The sequence below is a fragment of the Biomphalaria glabrata genome, chromosome 7 (genome assembly GCF_947242115.1).
Source record: "Biomphalaria glabrata chromosome 7, xgBioGlab47.1, whole genome shotgun sequence".
Lineage (NCBI taxonomy): Eukaryota > Metazoa > Mollusca > Gastropoda > Planorbidae > Biomphalaria > Biomphalaria glabrata.
The window spans coordinates 179,784-203,252 of NC_074717.1; the positions used below are offsets into that span (position 1 = coordinate 179,784).

Genomic DNA, 23,469 nt, shown 5'->3' on the forward strand with positions numbered 1-23,469 from the left:
TACAGTTTTGGGCCTGTGGTCCTATTCCCCGAATCATTTCATTTGTTATTTTATCGGGTCCAGGGGATTTTCTTGACTTGAGGCTTTTTAGGGCAGTATTGAGCTCATGTAGAGTGAAGGGAGTGTCAAAGGTCTGACAGTTGACTGTTGGAGCTTTTCTTCTTTCTTTAAGATATTACTGAAGGCCTGGTCCAGTTGTTTTCTTGGCTTTGACTTGTTAATGCTGGCAAAATATTTATTGAAGGTTTCAGCCTTTTTAAGGTTTTCTGTTATTATGTCCTCAGTGCCTTTTATAGGTTTGGGGTTTGTTATTTGTTTCTTTCCTGCTAACCGGTGCAGAAGGGTCCAGGCCTTTCGACCATCCTTGTTTAGATCTAGTTGTTCGCATGTTGTGGTCGCCTTTTTCTTTTTTTCTGTTTTAATTTTGTATCTTATAAGTTATGTCAATTTGTTGTACGTTGTCTTGTTCTCTCTAGTAGGTTTTTTTTCTATAGTCTTCCTGGCCATGTTTCTTTCTTTTACTAATTTATCTAATTCAGGTGTCCATAAAGGTTTGTATTTCTTAACTTGGCCTCGAGGGATGTGTTTTTTTGCTGCTTGTAAGATGTTGGAGACTATAGTTGTGTAGGTTGATTTGACATCTGTCTCAATTATGCTTGATAGTCTTGTGTCTGTTTCTTGTGAAAAAGCTGCCCAGTTAGCTTTTTTATAGTTCCATCTAGTTGTTTTGTTGGATTGGTATCTACCTGGCGTTCCAATATTGAGGAGTATAGGCCTGTGGTCACTACCTATGTCTTCAAGTACTGTTATTTTAGAAGAGTCGGTAATGTCTGTAGAGATAAAAGTTAGGTCAGGTCTGCTAGTTGTGTTGTGTGCTCTGTTGAGGAAAGTTGGAGGTGAAGTTTTGTTTTGCAGAAGTTGTAGGTTAGAGGCATTTGTTACATCCTATATTTCTTTGCCACACTTGTTGTAGTGTGGGTAGCCTAGGGAAGGTGTGTGTGCATTGACGTCGCCAGCTATTATTGTCCTTGTGTAGTGTGGTAGTTGTTTGTCTATTTTTGCTTTTGATGATGGTGGGCAATAGTAGTTTTTGATGGTGTACTTTGTTCCTCCTCTCCTAAGAAGTTTTTCCTGCGTGTCAATGTCTGTATTGTTCTGTATTTGTTTTACTGTGGCTTGTGTGTCGTTTCTTATGAGGGTCATAATTCCCTGGCATTTGGTGCAAAGGCATCTGTACTGTGTGTAGCCTGTGATGTTTATTTTTTTCTTGGGCTATGTGTATATCATGCTTCTTGAGTATGTGTTGGAGTTCTGTTGTCTTGTTTTGTAGGCCTAAGATGTTGAGTTGCAAAAGGTTTAGGTGTTTGCTGCTAGTCTTTTTTTTATTTCCAGTAGCTGACTTATCACAGGCAGTCCTGGAAGAAACTACCATGCGCAGACCTTTTACGAGGCGATGTCTGAGCTCATATGGATTTTTCGTTAAATTCCTTGGCATTTAGTGTAGGCTGGGTGTTTCCTCAGGCTTTTTAAAAATATATAAATATATAGTCCCCGTATTTTAAGGGAGTTTTCGGTCTTGGCAATTTTCTCCAATACTGACATAAAAGGAAACATCTAGGTCTGAAGACTGTAACCGGAATATCCATGGGACAAGGTGGGGTTGGCCAATGGTCCATTCTCCGCCATCCATAGAGCTCTCCAAATGGAACTTTTCTGCAGTAGAAAGCTTAAAGTTGACTGTGCCCTGGGTATGCCCTGTGGAATCGTCACATCCTGGATCCAGGCCCCTTCACGATATCACATTCACCAGATCCAGAAAAAAAACACTTTATGATGGATTTATATCTAGTATTAGTATGTAGTGAGACAAGGACCTCCGTCTGGTGTAGTGCAATCCAGACCTCCGTCAAAAAGCACCTAGAGGGGGGGAAGGTCCACTACTATTCACTTAGTGAAATGCAAATGGAAAGGCAGTGGGGTTATTTATTTCTCTTGGTCATTTCCTAGCCCTGATACCCACATGGGGGAGTATCGCCACAGAGTGGAGGTTTGTAGTCAGAGTCTTCCTTCTCCTAGATGGGTTGCGTTATTTAGGCTGACGTGCCCCATCAACACAAAGCTAAACTGGTTTTGAGGCACCAGTGTTCCGCCTTTCATCCCTTCTCCTGTCAGTTTGTAAGAACACATAAAAAAGGAAAGTTCCCCTTTCAGACCTTGTGGTCTATAGGACAGATGATATAAAGGTCATCTGTTTCTGTGGCCTATTGTAAGTGAGGGTGTCATGTGGCCAGCACAATGACCAACCGCCTTTACTTTTCCCCAATTAAAATTACATGTAGCCAATAATCATTTAACTCTTTGGTCAATTATGTTTTGTTAAGGACAATGAATAATAGTGCTATGTTTCAACTTGATCTGAGTATGGGAAGTGGGAGAATAACATGTACACAATGTTTATCAAAAAGACAGTCAGACTTGATAAAAGCTTTATAAAAAGTATATTGATATGGACTAGTTTAGGTAACCAAGTGAGCTAAAAGATAAACAAAAATTGTGATGTTTGTGACTCATGGAGTTTTTATTTGTATTTTAAGGATCGTCATACCATTTTAAGATCCTGGGATGTGAAAGACTTCGCACCAGACTGTCGTCAGTATCTTTACCTCTTCCATGCCGGCAATAAAATACATCTGAAACTTGTTGGTAAATATTTATTTTTTATTATATTGCTCTAGAGCTAGATCCTAGAGGTTTTTTTCGCAGTCTGTAAATGTTTATTTTTAATTTTCAAACATTAATATAAAAATAATTTTTTGTTTTATTATGATTGCTTTGTGCTATATTATAAACAAAAAATTTATAAAAGTCTAATCAAAGCATTCTTTTCACCCTGAATGGCAAAAAAAATTAATTCCATCTAAACCTGGAAAATAATTCAGGAGTCAAACAAAGAGTTCTAATGGGTACCTGACTTTAGTTAGCGAATCGTAAAGGTGGTTGATCATTGTGTTGGCCACACGACACCCTCATTAACCATGGGTCACAGAAACAACATCTACCACATAGACCGCAAAGTCTGCAAGGGGAACTTAACATACATTTAATGCTTTACTTTTTGGTATAAACTTAAATTTGTTAGCTTCAACTAAATAATGACTTAAGGGGAGACTAACGCTCTGAAAACAATAAATTGGGAAAAAAAGATTTGAATGCTGGGACAAGAAGCCCCTGGATGAGGCTGCCAAGTGACTGGTTCAAATTTCACACAGTTCAGGCCAAACTCTTAGGCCCTTACTCAAATAGAGTAATGTTATTAATATATTTACATTTTGACATCAAAGTTTGTACTTCACCGATCATATTGTGCGTAAAGATAGGTTAGGTTAGATGAGTTCAGCTTTGCCTTGTTAGCCAACAACTGTCTGTATCCTGGACTGTCCACACTTGTATTATTGCTGGTACACTTTCAGCAGTAAGTTGACTTTAAAACATTCCTAAGTTATGACTGTTTTAGTTTTCAACTTCCTTTTAAAATAACTCTAGAACAAAATGGTGACAAAATGAGCCTTATAAACTCAAGAACCCTACATATAACAAATAATTTAAAAGTTTTTAAAAACAATTTTTCAAATTGAAAAAAAAAAAAAGCTAAACATGTTCTCAGTGTGTTTTACAGCTCATTGCATTGCACTATTAGTTCATTCTAGATTTTTCTTTGTTTCTGGCATTCATCAAAACTGTATCTAGTTAAACTACCAACTATGTCATTTCTTTGGGCAGCTGCTGGAAAGGGTGGGTGCCTAATGTACAACTTGGCATTTCTTAAGATCAATAGAGAGGCAATAATGTTTGGGCAGCCCATGTTTTTAAAAAATCTAAAGCTAAGGAACTAAGCAGAAAGATGGTCAACAGATCTTTGTGGTGCCCCAATGGTCTAACATGCTAAGGGATAGGTAAATGTGATGAAGGAATGCAGCTTGGAAAAGAAATATTGTCTCTCTCAGCAGATGAAGATTAACAAACATTTCATTCTGAAATTGATTTAACATTTGTAATGTGTCTCTCTAACACCAGAATATAAAACTCTATAAGACTTGGAATAATCTAATTAGTTTCTTACTTCCAATGCCACACCAGGTGAGCCATGGCAGCAGACGTATAGAAGGCATGCTGGGAATGAAATTCATCACATACAGCTGCAAAAAAGTATTTTCATTGGTAATTATGTGGGCTACACAAGCCTCAGCTGATGCTCACCAAAGGTCAATGTATGCAAGTATAGTTTTGTTCATTGATACAATAGATAAGCAGTTTTTATGATTGCTTTATTATATTAAGCAGATCCCTTTAAAAAAGTTACTTCAAAATGTATTGGCCCATCAGTCATGTGAATAATAATGTTTTCATAGCCAAATGACATAATTATAAAAAAAAAAAAGTTCCCCTTTCAGACCATGGGGCTGATGATGTAAAGTTCATCTGTTTCTCTGGCCCATGGTTAAATAGGGTGTCATGAGGCCAGCACAACAACCAACCACTAAACCCAAAGATCCCAAAATTAGAAATTCGAGTCTTTGACAGGATTTGAACCCGGGACCCCTGGTTCAGATAGCTAAGTGCTTTACCACTCAGCTACTGCGCCTCCAATTAACAAAAGAGCGTAGTAGCAGAATCTTGTCTTGTTTTTCTAAGTACTATTCATGTGGCATTGTTCTGAATACATTGCATCTTTTGTCATCAAGTATACCTGCTAGCACGGCGTTGCAGTAGTCAAGGTGAGAGAGTATGAATGCCACAGCGGCGTTGTTCTGAATACATTGCATCTTGGCTATTTTGTCATCAGGTATACCTGCTAGCACGGCGTTGCAGTAGTCAAGGCGAGAGAGTATGAATGCCACAGCTAGCGTTTTTGTTGACTCCATTGTTAAATATGGTTGGATCTTGTGTTAAAAGTTTGTTTTTTTTTTGTTTTGTAAAGGCTTTCAATTATAATATATAATTTAGTACAGACAACATTTTTTCATCTTTGTCTACAGAAAGAAAAATGAAACCTAACTATTGATGATATAATATTACTAACAATCATTGCTGTCATCTTATTCTGAGCTACCTACTTCTTAATATTACTAGCTCAACACATTTGGATCTACGAGTGGACCTCTTTTAATAGTTCATTTCACAGAACACTTTTTCATTAATGTGGCTGTAGAGAGATGTTACTTTCCACATGTGTCCCATGTTAAGGTGACATTTGGCATGCTTTTTTTTCCAGAACTGAGGCAAATCTTTTTCGCTGTCCATACCTTTCTTGGTCACCATCTCTTTACATAGTGTGGTGTAGAGCATTATGTTTCCTGTTGTTAACATCATTGTCCACTGCTTTGAGGTCCTGTTTGATTACATCAACATGTCAAAGGGTGGGGACCATCAGTTCATCTTGAACCTGTCGTGAGTTGTCCATAAAATTAACACTTGGTATATGATTGTCCTGCAGACATGATCAAGCCAGCTCAGACGTGGTTGTCTGAGGATTGTAAAGATACTTGGAAGACCAATTTTAGCAAGTAACTTTATAAATGTTATAATATCATTAGCTCTTGATGCCTCAACATCATCAGCAACTTACATCATTCTATAATTTTAGCTACATTTTATAACTTCAGCTATTAATGTTACTAAAATATAACATTATTAGCTATTGATGTAGTTATATTGAAAGTTACCTACATCATGATATCAACAGTGATGTTATAATAATACAACATACATCAGTATCTGGTCAGCATGAAAGAGATGAGTGCTGATGTTGGAAAGCCCAGCAATCGCAAATTTTATGCACAGATTTTTTCCCAGTAATGGAGAGGTTAGTCCATATCAAATAGAGGGCAGTAGAGCTTCTCTATTCTATTTTTAAATGATTCTTGGCCTCCTTCAGTCATAAAGACAAAGGTTCATCTCATAGAACACTTTTTCAACTTAACAGTTTTATTCCATAAATCCATGGTGTTGTTTTTTCACTCTGCTCTATATGAAGCTTTTCAAAATCAACACCAATAGCATGGAGAAAAAAAGCAAAAGCACAGGATAGACCCTCATGGAAAGCAAGCATAACAGAAATGACCTGGATCACAGTTGAATATGATGCAATGTTTAGTGATCAAAAATACCAAGCCTGTGACTGCAGATGTGTATCTAGGATTCAGGACTGGCCTCTTAAGGCACATGAGTAGTTGCAAAGGGAAAAGATCATCTATTGAGATGTTAAAGGATGTAGACAGACAAGCTTCATCCACAACAATATTTCTTGCAACTTATAACATTTTTATCTTGCACATCTTTGTCACACTTATTATAAGATTACTCTCTAAACCACAATAGTACAAGTTGCCTTATTTACAGTACTGTTTGCTTACTGTAAAAATACTAAAAATAGCCATCTATGTTGTAATATCACTAGCTATTGATAACATATTATCCATGGTTAGATACCAACTTCATTATTTAAATAAGTACCTTCTATTCATTATACTCATTAAAATAGAGAGGCAGGATAATATTTAAAGAGTTAAAAAAAATGAACATTTTCTGGGATTTTTGAAAGTTATTAGGAAAAAAAATTACATACTACACATTTTCAGTGTCAGAACACTAAGTCTGCAGAAACTGAAGTAAATCCTTTTTGTTTCAACTTACCTGTTTTATGCCATAAATCCATTTTTTTTCACTCTGCGCTAGAATGTTGAGTCAGATATTGAAGCCAGAGCTTTGTATCTAAGTCAAAGACCACTAGTTTTTGACAGTGTTTACAGAGGACAAGATGTCCCAGCTCAGTCCAAAATTCATAAAGTAAGTATAAATATTTATTAAATTATAAAAAAATTTTATGTATAGAATTAAATAAGCAAAGGGTTTACAATAGGTCTAGTGCAAGATACATTCTAGGATAATAAATCTATATACCAGTGATTATAGGCATGAAGAAAGTCAGTATACCATTGTTCTTAGAGGAAAACTTTAAAGACCAGCTCCTACAAATAAATAATATTTGCTACTTTGTCAAAATGTGTTTAAAAAGAAAATTTGTTTACAATTTCTTTCTGTTCTAATTAGGACTGTGTCTCAGGGAAGCATAAGAGTTGGTCTTGGATTCAAACTGTCAATGAATGTTTAGGCATTCATAGTGAAAATACTGCTAACTATCATCAGGTAAATATTATTCCTTTTCCTTTGTGAAATTTTGTGTATTAGAAATTGCTAGCTAGAATCAAAAGTTATTGATTCTCAGTAAATAATTGTGTAGTAAATTTTCACCCAGCCAACATAGATTAAAAATAAAAATAAGTATTTCATCATCTTATATAGAACCAGAGAAATAGACAAAAAAATGGTAAAAGAAACATTTAAAATGCAATATTATGAAATGAGCTGGGCTCAAAACTGGTCATTGGAAAATGCAGAAAACTAAAGTGAAATCTAATTAGAAGCAGTAGACCAAGTGAAACATTATTACAAGAAGTAAATGAAACTGACACTAAAGTTTGAGTAGTTAACCAAAGTGTCAATAGCTGTAGAAGTGGACAACCAGATGACAGTTTAATACAGGCAGAAAACCAAATTTGCATGCCAATTTTAATACTAAATCAAACATCTCAGTACAATCAGTAAGACATGCATGAAACCAGGTCTATGTCTACAATAATTGCATCTTAATTGTACCAAGATGCTCTGATATTTTGACCATGATGTTCTTATAGATGTAGTATAATGATAAGACATTTCTATTCTAATGTTCATTTCTATTCTAATGTTCTTTAAGTTCTACCATGATGTTCTGATAGAAGTACCTTAATGATTAGGCATTTCTATTCTAATGTTCTGAATGTTGTACCATGATGTTCTGATAGAAATACCTTAATGATTAGGCATTTCTATTCTAATGTTCTGAATGTTGTACCATGATGTTCTGATAGAAGTACCTTAATGATTAGACATTTCTACTCTAATGTTCTGAATGTTCTACCATGATGTTCTGATAGAAGTACCTTAATGATTAGACTTTTCTATTCTAATGTTCTCAAAGTTCGACCATGATGTTTGCCACCTGGAAGAAGACATGCTTTCATTCTTGCTTTGGATGGACAGTTCAACAGCTAGAGCTCAAGTCAAGACTCAAGATCCTGATGTCATGTTAAAACATTTCAGTGTAAGATTATTTATCATTCAGCTTTGTTTAGATTTAGATTATATATCATAAACAAAACACAATTTTTTTTTTCATATTGTAGTTCAAGATTATGTCCTTTTTTTAATTACTTTTTTTTATATTCAGAGCAACATATTTCATGTTAAGATTACTCTTTAGCAAAATTGTACAGGTTTTTTACAGCAATAAATATAAAGAAAGAAAGTGTCAGATGCTGATGCACAAATAGGAAAATAATTCTTTTGCTAATAATTTTTATTTCAGTTAATAAACAATTGTTGGACTATCAGGGCTAGTTAGATCTTCTCACAGAGCGAAGTTGAGATATTCACCCAGTTCATCACCGCCAAGAACTGCCAGAATGGCATTTGAAGGCTAGAGCTCTTGTCCAATATCAGCACAAACATGTGAGTTTGCCATGGGACTTTTTCATTCAGTTTCCTTGTATGAATCTTTATTATTCTGGAGGAGAACCAAATTGTTAAAGTTGCATCTATAATTTGTTCTGTATAGCTGTGTCTATAAACTAAAGCCAGTTATCATCATTGAATTGTTTAGACGATTTTTTCAATGGTTAACCAGATAGTTGCTAATATCAACCTGATCTTGTACAATGAAAATTCTACAGCTACAAAGGACTTGTTTGAAGTCTTATGACCTTTGATGCACTTAAACTGTTAAATGGCACAAGAGTGATCAAAGCTAGGGCCAATTATGTCTCTGTCATTTATCTTTTGTACATTCTTTGAAGTTCTACAAGAAATTCCTTGTTAGCAGCATTATCAGCCATTCCCTAAAAGACACAATGATTTAGCCACTGTTCAAAGATTTATTTTCATGTCTGTTAAACAAATTTTTTTCTTTGTAGTGACATATTTTATTATAAGATAAGATTAGATAATTTTATTGATCCAATCAAATGGAAATTCAGTTTGACTACAGTTTACAGTTGACAACATCAGCGTAACTACTGTACAATAACATTATAGATGAAAAATTCGAACAACATTCACACACGAAACACAGCTTTATAAATTTGACTTCTATGTACTTCTCGATGATGACAGCTGATCTTGTAACACTCCGACCGAAAGTGGGATAAAGGAATTTTTAAATCTTTCTGTTTTAGTCCTAATGGAAATGAGATGACCACTTCGTTCAGATCTTATGTAACAGGGGTTTAATGGGTGCAGGTTGTCCTTATTTCTTCATTCCCAATTAAAAGTCAGTCTGTTTTTGAAACAAAGATAAAAATATTATTCTCATTTAAACATACAATTGTTGTTATCAAAGATCTTGTTCTTTTTCATCATTCCAAATTGAGTTTCCTTGATTTTAAATTATCAGACAAAGTTAGGTGCAATAATTGTCTTGTTCCTGTTTGTTCATGAAATAGTTGGGAGCTTATCCATATATCTTGTGTTAGGACTTGTCCCTGGTCCATGTGTACCAACATCATATCATAGTCACAGTTTTAAAATGCTTGAAATAAAGTTCATCCAAAGACCAAAATAATAAATAACCAGACAATATTTAAATTTGGAAAGCCTCATAAGGAATTGTGTGAAATGAAATATCTTAATTGTAATATAAAAAAAAATGTTCCAAAAAGGTTTGATGTCACTTAGATCCCATGGTACCAGAGCAGGTTTAATTAATGATTAGTGGTAGCTAAGTCTTCTTAATGTGGTTGTATTTGTTGGGATTAATAGTAAAGATTTTTGTTTCTTATACATTCAGGTGTCATTAGCAAAAGGGGACTTTGTCAAGATTTTGGAAAATTCTGATGCTGAAAGATGGAAGGTAATTTTTGTAATTTTTTTCAGTATAAATCTAATTCATTAGCGATTAAGTATCAATATAGTCTTCTTATAAATATAATAGCCTAAGTGAAATCTTGGCCTAAACTGTTAATACTATCTCATCTTCTATGTGTTTCATATCAAAATTTTAGATGGAATAGAAAGTGAAGTCCCTGCTATTGTGTTGGTCATTCCTTCCTGCTTCCAACAGATTGATAAGTAAGTGGATGAATGTTTACATGTTAGTGAAATTAAAACTAGTTGTAAAGTAGGTCAAGCTACAAAATGATTTTTATTTTCCATCCACAAACCTAAATCCTTTGTGAAGTAGCTCTAATAATCTCTTATTATTAAAGATTCACACTTTCATTGAAATACTGTCTATTGATTAGTATGCACTTTCAATGAAGTCATTTTCTAATCTTTTGTTTTGTCTATGTTGATTTTAGATTAGGAGAACAAATCAAGGTCAATAGTTCTATTGCTGCTGATAAATGGTCACATTTAATCCAGTTTTTAAGTGCTGCTATTTCCCAGACACAGTCCAAAGATGTAAGTACACAGTTGGAATAGGGAGTTGTTTCTTTATTATTCATCTTTTTTTTTATTTCTGTATGTGGTAAAAGCTCATAAAATAATATTTTGTTATTATTCATAGTTATGTTTTTCCTGCTGAAGATGATGAATGAGGCAGCAGACATCTTGAAAGGAGCTGATTTCAAGTTCCTTCAACAGTCTTTTCATTTTATTTAGGAAGAAGCTCATCAGTCACTTCAAACCAGGTACAATAAGCAGTAATGTTTGTACTGTAGATATTAGGAATTAGTGTTGCAAACAGAAAGAGATTAATTTTTTCCTTCTCATGATTAAACTATTCTTACCATAATAATAATAATGTTTTAATCTGTGAGGAAATGTGTTTTACATATGTTTACTGTATATTGGAGTGGGGGCAGGGCTGGGTGCGGAATGTGGTCATTGACAGAGCATGTCAAACACAGAGCAAAGAACCAAATCAATATGTGCTTGACATAACCCTGGGTGACATGCTTGCAAAAGTCACTGATCAGAAAGACCTTTTTTTTTTTTTTTTTTGAGATACGGATCATCTAATGATTATTTCACTTGGCGTCCTGGTTAGTGTTGTCATTTAGTTGGCTATATATAATTCACCATGTTCTCTCGTTAATAAAATATGGTAATAGTACTACAAATTTGGCTAACTATGGGACAGGTATGCTATTAAATAATGTATTCTATTGTATTGTTTATCATCATCATCCCTCCTTTGAGTTCCTCATGGAACATAGGGCCTCGGCAAAAACACGCCACTCTCCACGGTCTCTTGCTAGTTTTTGATGGTTTCCCAACTCTGATTTTAGAGATTTAATTTTATTTTATTAAGAGAATTCAAAACATAAATGAAAAAATTACAATAAGACTAATAAAGCTTAAACTGACCCCATGGTACCAAACACAGGATTTTTTTTTTATAGTACTGGTAACTGAGGAAGGTTTATTACAGGCATGAGTTTGATCTTTTTGAAACTAATTCCTAATAAAAAAAAATTTCCTAGGCAACTTCAAAACTACTTTGTCAACTATCCAGAGATTCAGGGGAATGAAATCTTAGACTATTTATTTAAGGTACATTTTAGAAAAATAGTAATTTCTTGATTTTGATTTTAAAACTGCTTTTTTTCTATGACATATTTATTATAAAGTTTTTTTTTCAGTTAAATTAAACTGATGCAAACAGTATTTACTTATTAACTTTGACTTACTGATTATCTATGATGTGTCTGGAATTATTATGTGTGCAGGATCTAAATTGTGGTGACCCATTCTGATTATTGTAAAAATGTTTTACATGTTTCAGATGTTCCTTCAGAGTTGAAAACAACTACATTCTAGCTTGAACTTCCCACAAGAAGATGTGGGGTGGCAGCAGGCAGGGGTCTAACCTAGGATCATGGAGACCACTAAACGATAGTCCAGAGTGTATATGATTGATTGAGTAGACAAAGAAAGGATGGATTACTGGAGCTAAAAGAAGGCATAATTTAACAATAGACTACTTTGGGGTAAGTTTCCGTAGCTGCCCCTACACTTTCTATGGTGTTATGTATTGTTTTTCTCTAGACTGTTTTTGTTTTTTTTGTTGGTCTCTATTACATACACAGTTTAGTTCATAATATAAAGATATTTATATTTAACTCTATATGAAAAAGTTTATGTTAATATGTATTACAAGTGCTATGCCCCTTTGCTTGGGTTTGAAATGCCCTCTGTGTCAAATGAGTTAGCCTTAGTCAAGATAGCAACATAAAAAAAAAAACATTCTTGAAAATGAACTCTACAAAACGAATATATTTGTTCTAGTTTCTACTAGCCTTAATTAACAGTTGACTGTCTAGATTTTATTTTTCTGTTGAATGAAATTTAGATGTTTATTTATTTATTATTTTTCTTTGGTTTATCATAACATAAAGCTTGCTCAGTGCTCAGTTTAAGCTCTTTGGGGAACATGTGGGGAGAAGCAGTATTTGGGAGAAGATTTCCATGCTGTTTCCAACCCTTACTTAACCCTTTCTGCAACATAGCTCAAGCCAAATCTAAATTGAAAATTTATGACAATGTATGGTGCTTACTGGAATTCTAAATCCAGCCCCCTTGAAAGGTAGCCAACTGGTGTATGCCCCTCAGCCCCACAAGGACTTTGTATAAATCTAACAACTAATTTAAATTTATCTTCATCAGATATGGAATGAGAGAGGCTATAGTGTTGATTATATAAATATGTAGGTCTCAGCTGGGGCTGCACAGCCACGGGAAATACTGCATTCCTAACTTATCTTGGGACTTATTATAAAGGTAATTGTCTACATTTTATACTATACTATCTTTATAAGACATACTGTATAATAATACAGATCATATTGGATGTATCTGATAGTTGTCCAAGAGTTAAAGATTAGTTTCTTGTCATCAAAAGGCATCACTTATTCTATAGGGAATCATTGTAGAAATGATATAAAATGTATATTGACATTTTTTCTCAAGTGATCATAAGGACAATCTTCTATAGCTTTTAAACTTATCAAAATATTTTTTGAATGTATAATAAACCAGATGGTTCATAAATAAATTGATTATTGAAATTCAACAGATTGTATATTTAGGGTCATATTTTCCAAATCATTTTTGTTTTTGAAATTATTAGTTCTGTTAGAAGGCCTGCATACAACATTTACCAGACATCCTTGTTATCTCTCTATTTGCAGACTTTGAGAAATGCATTAGATTTAAACTTACTTTAGACTTAGGTCCTCCCGCGCCGTTCGGCGCATTGGGTGGCAAGCTGTCTCCATAAAGATCTGTCACTGGCAATGTCTGAAGCCTCCTCCCACCTGGTGTGTCGAGTTTGCCGTTTCTGTAGCAATAGTGGTTTTACAGGGTGGGGTCGCTAGCCCCACACCAAACCCTCCTTTTTCACCCAGGCTTGGGATTTAAATGGCTTTTAAAAATATTTTAATTATAGCACATGATGGAGGATGGGATATTGCTCATGACATCTTAAAAGATAAAAAAAAATGAGCTAAATATGTTAATGCTATTGGGTATGTTGGTTACGTTTTTGACTCCCCAAAGCTAGTGATGATGAGATAGAAAAAGATAAAAAGACAACACCACATAATTATTTTCAATTTTCCCTAATGCCATTAGAGAGGGGGAATGGGATGCCTCAATCAGCCAGGAAAACCAATGACTTAGTAGAGTTGAAGTAACTTATTAAGGTGCATGACTAGATTGATCATGAAATGCATAAGACATAATTATATTCTTTTTTGAAGTAATGCCTGTAACCTAGAAGATATGAAGATTGTGTTGTCCTGTTCTTTTTGGTCTTCCTCTGTGCCTTGTGCCTGTGGGTTCCCATCTAAAGCCTGAATAGCTCTTTTGTTGGCATTTTTATTTTAGGTGTAACTTGTGTATTGTTCATTATTTATTAAGTTTTGAAAGTGGTTTTCTGAGTTTGGAAAGATCTAATCAACTTTCTAACAAACAGCTCTGCTAGCTTGTAGACTAGGTGAACATATAAGGATATCTAGCATGTAATAAATTCTATGAAACTTTTAAAAGAATAAGTATATTATTATGAGGTTGTTTTTAGAATAAAGGCATATATTAATATATTTAAATAGTTTGTACATTTTGGAAAGTGTTATGCAAAAGTGATTCTGTTCACAGCTGCCATTATCCGAGGACATATGATTCTCTGGAGGCTTACATCACTGGAAAAAGTCTTTGGGCCCCTGAAGATTACAGTACATGTAATGCTGCAAAAGGAGGAGGATGCTGGGCCAGGGTAAACACTCCATAACATAATGGCATAGTGAATGAAATAACATTTTATTTGAGTGTATAATAGTTGTAATTTTAGTCTAAAATATTTAAATAAATGTTACAGTATAAGCCAGTTCCTGAATTAGCTTGTCACAATACACATTCAGCCAAAGTTAAAAATTCTTGAATAAAGTTATCTCTATTGTACTTAAGCTAGCTATATCCTGTATAGGCAAAAGATTGGCAGCAATTCTCTCTGCAAATGATGATGTGCTGATTCATAATGGAACATTTGTTTTTTTTAAGGGGGGGGGGGGAGGAGGACTTGCTAAGTGGTTAAGTGCAGCTATTTTGAGCTAGAGTTTTCAGGTTCAAATCTTGGTCAAGATTGTTTTTGAATTTCAGGATCATAGAGTGCCTCAAGTGCAATTTTAATGACATTAGTTGGGGAAAGTAAAGAAGGTTTATCATTGTGCTGGCCATATCATGATACCTTTATAGCTGTAGGCCACAGAAACAGATGACATTTACATCATCTGCCCTATAGATTGCAAGTTTCAAAAGGCATTTTTATTACATTTTTATCCGCAACTATTCTAAAAATTATAATCATTTTTTCAGACATTTTTTCTTTTCTGAGCCACTAAATTGATGATTATGTTAAATCAACAATTGATTTTAAAATAATATTTCTGATTTACTTTGATGCAAGAAAAAGCTAATATTATAAGCAATACTTACTATAGTCAAATTATGCACTTTTGTAAAGTATGCTAAGCAGGCTTAAACAAAGCATAAAAAAAGAATATTTGCTATTGATCTTTTAGAAAATGGGGCTATAGAATATACAACTATATATTTCTTATAATTTTAATGAAGGTTTTTTTGTTTTTACATTTTATCCTCAAATTTAAATCAAAACTATGTCAATAGCTATATGTCTTCATAAGTTATAACTAATTTAACATGTATTTATCTTTGGAATGTTTGTAAATTGTTTTACATGTTTCGGATGTCCCTTTAGAGTTGATAGTTTACTTCCTAGTCCTAACCTCCCGCAGGGTGACGGGGGATGGGAGCAAGCAGGGTTTGAACCAGAGACCATCGATAAATCTGATTGACAGTCCAGCGCGCAAACTGCACGACCTGGCAGTCAGGATCGTTATCTGGGTAACTATTGTCTGATAAATTGAAATAATGATTAAGTCTAGAAGAAGTAAAACTATGGCATGCATCCTGTCTGGAACTATCTATTCACCTAAATAGATATTGATTTAATTCCACTAACTTGGATAGTAAAGCAGTTTACTTGCTATGTTGTGAGTCTTTTTTTTTTTAAAAGATAAAAAAAAATGAAACATCTGTTGGTGCTTCTGCTCTGACACTGAAAAAAAAGTCGGGTCTGTTGAAGTTAATGAATAATAAAAACAAAGAAGAATATCCAGATCATACATGATTACATTTTGTAGTGTCATTCAATAAGGAAATCTACTTGAATTGTAAGCATGTTTCTAACCCTAAATATTTACTATATAAATAAATTATGGCTTTCATATAGTGCTACTTTCATGCTTATAGCATGCTCAGAGCACTATGGTCCAATCTCATTTGTGGACCAGTGGGAGTAGGTTTTCTAACTGCCTTAAAGCACTCAGTAAACACAACTCAACTCGAGTTGTGTGTCGAACCTCTTGCCCCCTTCATAGGCAGCCAAGCTAAGCCAAGTTCAAGCGTAGTTGGCCTCTTGACCACGCTTCCTACTAGGCTCAATTGGTTACCTTGGTTGTGGAAAAGGAAATATTTAAAGTTCTTGAAGTGTTCAGTATCCTCATTTTGTAATTAAACCTGATGCATGATGGACATTAATATTTTTACTTTATATTTTCATATGTTTCCAACTGTGAATTGCCTCTTACTTTAAAATTTAGCTCTAGCTGGATAACTTTGTGCAATAAAAAAATTATGTTTAGATTTTGGAAATTATAATTTATGTGCTACATCTTAAATTCACTATATACGTGTAGAACTATTGCTTGGAATCTAATTGCAAGTTTCTACTGTCGACTGTCATACTAGATATGGTCTTATGGCTGCATTAGAACCTTGGTCAGGCAACTATAATGTTTGCCCCCCCTCCCTCCCTTCATATGGAAAGCAGGTAAATCTTTCATTTAGAGCCAAATTATATAACCCTTACCGTATTTATACAATAAAAGTGTACTGAGCATGTTATAGTAGAAAGAAGACACATTATAGAAATCTTATACATAAGAATTTGGATACCAAGAAAAAAAATCTTTTCTCTAGTGAAACTAGATCTGTATGGATAATGGTTTGCTTTTAATCTTTAACAATACAGCCAATCAACCTTACTGGTACATCTGGTAACAGGTACATCTCTTATGACTAAAATGACCAGTGTGTGTGTTTTGTATCAAGGATGTGCATGTTGTTGGTTTTGAAAAAATGTTTGATGTGACTGCCAAGGCTTTTTACAAATCTTTTGTAAGTGTGTATGTGTTTTTTTTTCTATTTTTTTAAATTTTATATTATAATTGGAATTCTTAAATGGTGGGAAAAAAATGTAAACCACTATTTTGACTGTCAAAAACAGTAAACCTAAAAAAAATAAATTTTGTAGTTTTAAACAAATTGAATCACACTTATAACATATATAAAATATAGATTTATAACATATTGAATCACACTTATAATACATACAGGCTGGCTGCCTGGTCGTGTGGTATATTGTTTGGACTTCTCGATGGTCCTGGGTTAATACCCTGCCTGCTGTCATCTTGCTGGAAGTTAGGACTAGGAAGCAAATTATCTTCAACTTTGAAGGAACAACTAAAATATGTGAAACATTTTACAAACATTTTTTTGTCTTCCTTTCTCAGCACATACAACTCAATTTACTTCTATTGGCTGGAAATATTTAAAGCATGACAGTGGCGTAGGTAAATTACCAAATAGTGGATCTTATGTTGGATTGATCAGCCCTGATGAACTGACCTGACCATTGTAATTGAAACCATAGTGAGTAATACTTTCTTAAAAGCACTCTTCTTACTTCCCTCTCCTCCCCTTAAGATTCTAAAGAAAAAATTTGTCAGCATGTTACATTACTAGACTGTAAGACTCTTTATGACATATCTGTCGGACATACCTACAAGAAAAAAGTTTTTCAGACACAATCACTTTATTTGTATTTCAGACTCATGACCACTCTATCTGTCTAGGTCCTGGTATACCCTGGGATAATGTTCACCCACAACTTTTAACTTGAAAGTTTAAAGGAAGTTTTGTAAGTATATTTCATTAGATTCTTCTGCTTAAAATAATTTATAACAATAAAGAAAAAGTTAAAGACTGCTATTGCATGAGGCTTGTATTTAAAAAAAAAAAGAAAATATAATTACTGACAAATGAATTCAAAAGTTTGATGTCAGCTGGCAGAGTATGAACCTGGCACCATTGTGAAAGATAATCCAGTGTGCATACTGCACAACCAGGCAGCCATCCAGTCTTAAAAAGAATGTGTTAATTAATCATTTTATTTAGTTTTAAATTAGACTGTTTTATGTTTTATTTGTATCTCTTTTCTATGGACTTTCTTTTGTTTTAACAATATTTTATTACCAGTTATATAAATTAAGTAGATTGTTTGCAGCTAAATATCACTACCATTGTTATCTTTAGGCTAAACTAACAAGCATGAATGTCTGGTACAGTAAGATAGGGTTAATGGTCAACCTGACATTATGGTTCATTCATTGGGACAGCTAATGGTGAGTCAATTCTATTTTTTAAATATTAAATTAATCTGATGAATTCCTTTGACTCTTTTTGTATTAAGTATCAAACTTGGTAGTGAAACAAAGACCAAGGAAAAGAAGCATAACTTAATTTATTTAGGTGATAGAGTAGCAGAGTAGGCCTAAAGTGTCTAATGCAGAACATTCTCAGGACATAAGCAATGTATTCATATCTTGTACCTTTGCTGAAATGTTAACAGACAGAAATTTAAAGAAGGGAATCCACCTGGGAAATAGTTTAAAGAGTGTTGGTAGACAAAAAGATTTAAAAAAAAATAACCATAGACTTGCAATGAAAAAAAAAAGAGCCTACTGCTGTGCCACACCAGTTGGTTAAAAGAAAGACTTAGCAAAAGAAAATCTGGAGATGCTTTAGTAATAAATAAGTCAGCACTTTAATATTGTATTCATATATATATATTCATATTATCACATTCCATCTTTCACAGTTTGTGTCTGACCAAGCAGTTCTCAAATTAGGGCTTGATGAAGTCTACAAACTGACCACTATCTACTGGACAAAAAGGATCATATTCTGACCCCCTCCCTCCCACCATTTCCTCTGCCTTATCTTGATGACTTTGAAGGTATACAATTTTTGAGAAAAAAATCACAAAAAAAATTTTAAAAAATGGAGGCGCCTAACCCTAACTCGATTAAATAATATGAGTACCTAATTGGAGATATTTCTATGGATGTAGTTTGTATTTGATGTGAAATAATTCGTGATGCTATTTTATGGCTGAGATTGCCTACTTTCTGAACTATTATTTGATGTAATAAATATTTGTCTGACAGAGAGGTGTTTGTGATTATTTTATCCATAATATGTGATGTGTTTAATTAAGAATACAAGAACACTACATCAAGGCCAGAAGAGGCCTTAATACCATTTAATCAACATTCACACCATTCAAGACAGTACAAATGGTTAGATTGAGAATGGTAATGTCTTAGTGTCAATAATTACATTGAGAATAGCAATGTCTTAGTGTCAATGATTATATTGAAAATGGTAATGTCTTAGTGTCAATGATTAGATTGGGAATGGTAATGACTTACTGTCAATGATTAGATTGAGAATGGTAATGTCTTAGTGTCAATCTTATCTTATCTTATATAATACAGACGTTACTTCAAAAAAGAAGATGATTACGTCCTACGCGTCATGCATTTAGTCATGCATATTAACCAATGACTTAAATTCTGCCAAGTCACTGGTTTTCCTGGCTGATGTCAATGATTAGATTGGGAATGGTAATGACAGTGTCAATGATTACATTGAGAATGGTAATGTCTTAGTGTCATTGATTACATTGAGAATGTTATGTCAATGATTAGATTGAGAATGGTAATGTCTTAGTATCAATGATTAGATTGAGAATGGAAACATCTTAACCTCATTGATTAGATTGAGAATGGTAATGACTTAGTGTCAATGATTAGATTGAGAATGGTAATGACTTAGTGTCAATGATTAGATTAAGAATGGTAATGTCTTAGTTTCGATGATTACATTGAGAATGGTAATGTCTTAGTGTCAATGATTACATTGACAATGTTATGTCAATGATTAGATTAATAATGGTAATGTCTTAGTGTCAATGATTAGATTGAGAATGGAAACATCTTAACCTCAATGATTAGATTGAGAATGGTAATGACTTAGTGTCAATGATTAGATTAAGAATGGAAGGTCTTAGTGTCAATGATTACTTTGAGAATGGTAGTGTCATTGATTACATTGAGAATGTTATGTCAATGATTAGATTGAGAATGGAAACATCTTAACCTCATTGATTAGATTGAGAATGGTAATGACTTAGTGTCAATGATTAGATTGAGAATGGTAATGACTTAGTGTCAATGATTAGATTAAGAATGGAAGGTCTTAGTGTCAATTAGATTGGGAATGGTAATGTCTTAGTGTCAATGATTAGATTGAGAATGGAAACATCTTAACCTCATTGATTAGATTGAGAATGGAAATGACTTAGTGTCAATGATTACATTGAGAATGGTAATGACTTAGTGTCATTGATTACATTGAGAATGGTAATGACTTAGTGTCAATGATTACATTGAGAATGGTAATGACTTAGTGTCAATGATTACATTGAGAATGGTAATGACTTAGTGTCAATGATTACATTGAGAATGGTAATGACTTAGTGTCATTGATTAGATTGAGAATGGTAATGTCTTAGTGTCAATGATTACATTGAGAATGGTAATGACTTAGTGTCAATGATTAGATTAAGAATGGAAAGTCTTAGTGTCAATTAGATTGGGAATGGTAATGACTTAGTGTCAATGATTAGATTGAGAATGGTAATGTCTTAGTGTCAATGATTAGACTGAGAATGGTAATGTCTTAGTGTCATTGATTACATTGAGAATGTTATGTCAATGATTAGATTGAGAATGGTAATGTCTTAGTGTCAATGATTAAATTGAGAATGGTAATGACTTAGGGTCAATGATTCGATTAAGAATGGAAGGTCTTAGTGTCAATGATTACTTTGAGAATGGTAATGTCATAGTGTCAATGATTACATTGAGAATGTTATGTCAATTTTTAGATTAAGAAGGTAATTTTTTAGTGTCGATGATTAGATTGATAATGGTAATGCCTTAGTGTCAATGATTAGATTGAGAATGGTAATGTCTTAGTGTCAATGATTAGATTGAGAATGGTAATGCCTTAGTGTCAATGATTATATTGAGAATGGTAATGTCTTAGTGTCAATGATTAGATTGAGAATGGTAATGACTTAGTGTCAATGATTAGATTGAGAATGGTAATGACTTAGTGTCAATGATTAGATTGAGAATTGTTATGTTTAAGTGTCAATGATGACTGACTAAGTTTTGGAGGATGTCAGGAGGAGCATACCAGTTTACAGCAACTTCTATTAGTGACCATAAAAAGAGCAATGAAAAAAGGGCCTTAAAAGTTAATCAAATACAATCTTAGAAGCCCAACTACAAAGTACTGTTAAGTAGTAAACTCACTTTAATTTTTATAATAATACTTTGAAAAAGTTTTCTCTATTAAATCAATTATTTTATAAGAGTTAAACATACATTCTCTATGAAGAAAATATGGTTACAGGAGACGAATCACAATATAATCATCTGTAGTGTAAACAAAATGTTACTTCGTGACCAAAGATTTGTTAATTTCACACAAAAATAAGCACAATGTCATTGTATTCACAAGAATTCATTCAATCTCGTTTTCACTATGCATGAAGATAAACATATTCACATTTTCTAAAGACTCAGGCAATCAAAATTTTGCACAATGTCATTTTATTTGTACACGAAGGTAGCTGCAAAGTCTTGAAAAAAAAAAGACTATATCTAGATCATTAAATTAAGCTTGGTCTAAGACTACCTTGTTTCTCATTATATCTTTTATACTTTGCTAATCTACTTATAAGTCATTAAGCTGCTTGGCTTTGTAGCACTGGCAAAGATATATATATATATATTGTAACGTTTCTCACTACCCAGATTCTCTGCAAACTGTACCACACGACACAACCAATTCAAAGAACTTGACAACTCAGGGCTGAGTAACAGTTTAATATCAAATATAGACATTACTATTTTGATTTTATAACATTAGCCAATTGCGATTGAACTTGGTCCGTGAACGAATAAAAAATTATGGTTGGGGTTCGATGCTTAGTGGAGAATCTTATTAGGGGGTTGCAGCACTAAAAAGGTTGAGAACCGCTGGCCTATCTCAAGAGTTGCCCTGGCTGTAAACGTCATTGTCTAGGGGGTAGGGTAACTGGAAAGCGACTCTAAGCCTTAGTTAGCTTCTTGACGACAGAAACATCTTAACTTGTAAAAGTGTAACATGAACATACAGGCCTAAATTTAACTATGTGAAGGCCCCCGGGGTAGAAATTTTGTAGAGCCCCGTACACTTTTTCAAAATCATAAATTAAAAAATCCACTTATTAATAATAAAACTATATGCCATGTTTTGGAAGAAAGAAACAAAGTAGGCCTACTTGTTAATTTATTCTACTTTATACTTTATAGACTCTTAAACAAAATTTTTATTGTATTTTTTTAGTTAAACAAAGAAGGTACATTTAATTTATCTTTGAGTTTGTGGAGGGTAAGGTCCTGGTTTGACGCACTGCCGTAGAGATTCGAAACTGCATTTCTAAGTTTTAAGCATGATACAAGCATACACTTCTTTCTTGTCAATCGTAAAATTTAAAGTTTTATCGGACACAATGTTCTAAACAAAAACCAACAAACATAAAAGTGGCTGAAACGTCAAAATTTTGAGACTTAAAATCTTGTGGAGGCCCCTTTCTTGTGGATTCACTGGGGCAGTAGCTCCACCATGTCCTTTCCTAAATCCGGCCCTATGAACATAAGCTACTCTTTAAATAGACACATCTCAGAACTTTATAGTTAATGAAACACTTTATTAACTATTCTACGTATTTACGTATTAAGTAGTACGTCCCGTACGCAGATAAACGCAAAAGAAAATACAACGCTCACCAACAAGGACTATCTACGATAAGACTTTCCTACTAATAAGCTCTCGACTTACTCAAACCCAAACTATAGTCTAAACTAACCCTCTGAAAGTATATGCACTCTCTCTCATTTGTGCCCCAGTCACCAACTCGCTCTCTCATCTGTCCTTACACACATTCACCTGGACCTGTTGACCAGGATCTTACAATCTCGTGCAACTATGAATTTAGCCCTACCATTATAATAACTAACACGGTTTGTTACACTGGTCTGTAAAAGATTAGTTACTTTATGTAAGACTGGGTGTGTATGATGTGTCTGTCAGATGGACTAGTAAGCAATCAATGAAATAATTACACGTAAGTAACATATCCGGTGGCGCTATGGTTGAGTAGTTAAGTGCTTGACTTCAAAACCTGGGGTCCTGGGTTCGAGTCTTGGTGAAGACTGGGATTTTTTAATTTCGGGATTTTTAAGCGGTCGGTCGTTGTGCTCTATAGCTATTGGCGAACTATAATAATTTTCTCTGAGTGCTGTGCAAACAGCGTTGGTAGCCAAGTCGAGAAAATGCACTTTCCCAAAAAAACAACTTTTAAAAATACAAATTTCTACCTCGAATGTTTCTCACATTTTAGAATCAGCATGTACTAAACTTTCTGAATTCAGTTTGATTTGACTAGTAATTTTCCTATTATGAGAAAAATATTACGTTGTACACGCCACGGGAAAGAGATTATGAAGCTCAGAAATGTAGAAAAAAGTTTGGCACCCGGGGATCCCCCCA

The 23,469-nt window shown here is 33.8% G+C and overlaps 1 long non-coding RNA gene across 9 annotated transcripts in view; it reads left to right on the forward strand.

Moving 5' to 3' along the window:
• Positions 1 to 19,058, forward strand: part of LOC129927205 (uncharacterized) — a 30,715-nt gene extending 11,657 nt beyond the window's left edge. Inside the window, exons 3-21 of one of the 9 annotated variants that reach the window (XR_008778809.1) lie at positions 2,595 to 2,703; positions 3,412 to 3,472; positions 4,138 to 4,262; positions 6,736 to 6,846; positions 7,111 to 7,206; positions 8,081 to 8,203; positions 8,468 to 8,610; positions 9,944 to 10,006; positions 10,158 to 10,224; positions 10,455 to 10,557; positions 10,664 to 10,787; positions 11,583 to 11,652; positions 11,885 to 12,089; positions 12,766 to 12,879; positions 14,257 to 14,374; positions 17,253 to 17,391; positions 17,570 to 17,659; positions 18,055 to 18,143; positions 18,620 to 19,037. This is a non-coding gene — a long non-coding RNA (uncharacterized LOC129927205). Of the gene's footprint in view, positions 1 to 2,594; positions 2,704 to 3,411; positions 4,263 to 6,735; positions 6,847 to 7,110; positions 7,207 to 8,080; positions 8,204 to 8,467; positions 8,611 to 9,943; positions 10,007 to 10,157; positions 10,225 to 10,454; positions 10,558 to 10,663; positions 10,788 to 11,582; positions 11,653 to 11,884; positions 12,090 to 12,765; positions 12,880 to 14,256; positions 14,375 to 17,252; positions 17,392 to 17,569; positions 17,660 to 18,054; positions 18,144 to 18,619 lie in introns of all 9 variants that reach the window. The other 8 variants (XR_008778810.1, XR_008778817.1, XR_008778814.1 and 5 more) reach the window with 8 other exon arrangements.
• Positions 19,059 to 23,469: the final 4,411 nt, after the last annotated feature.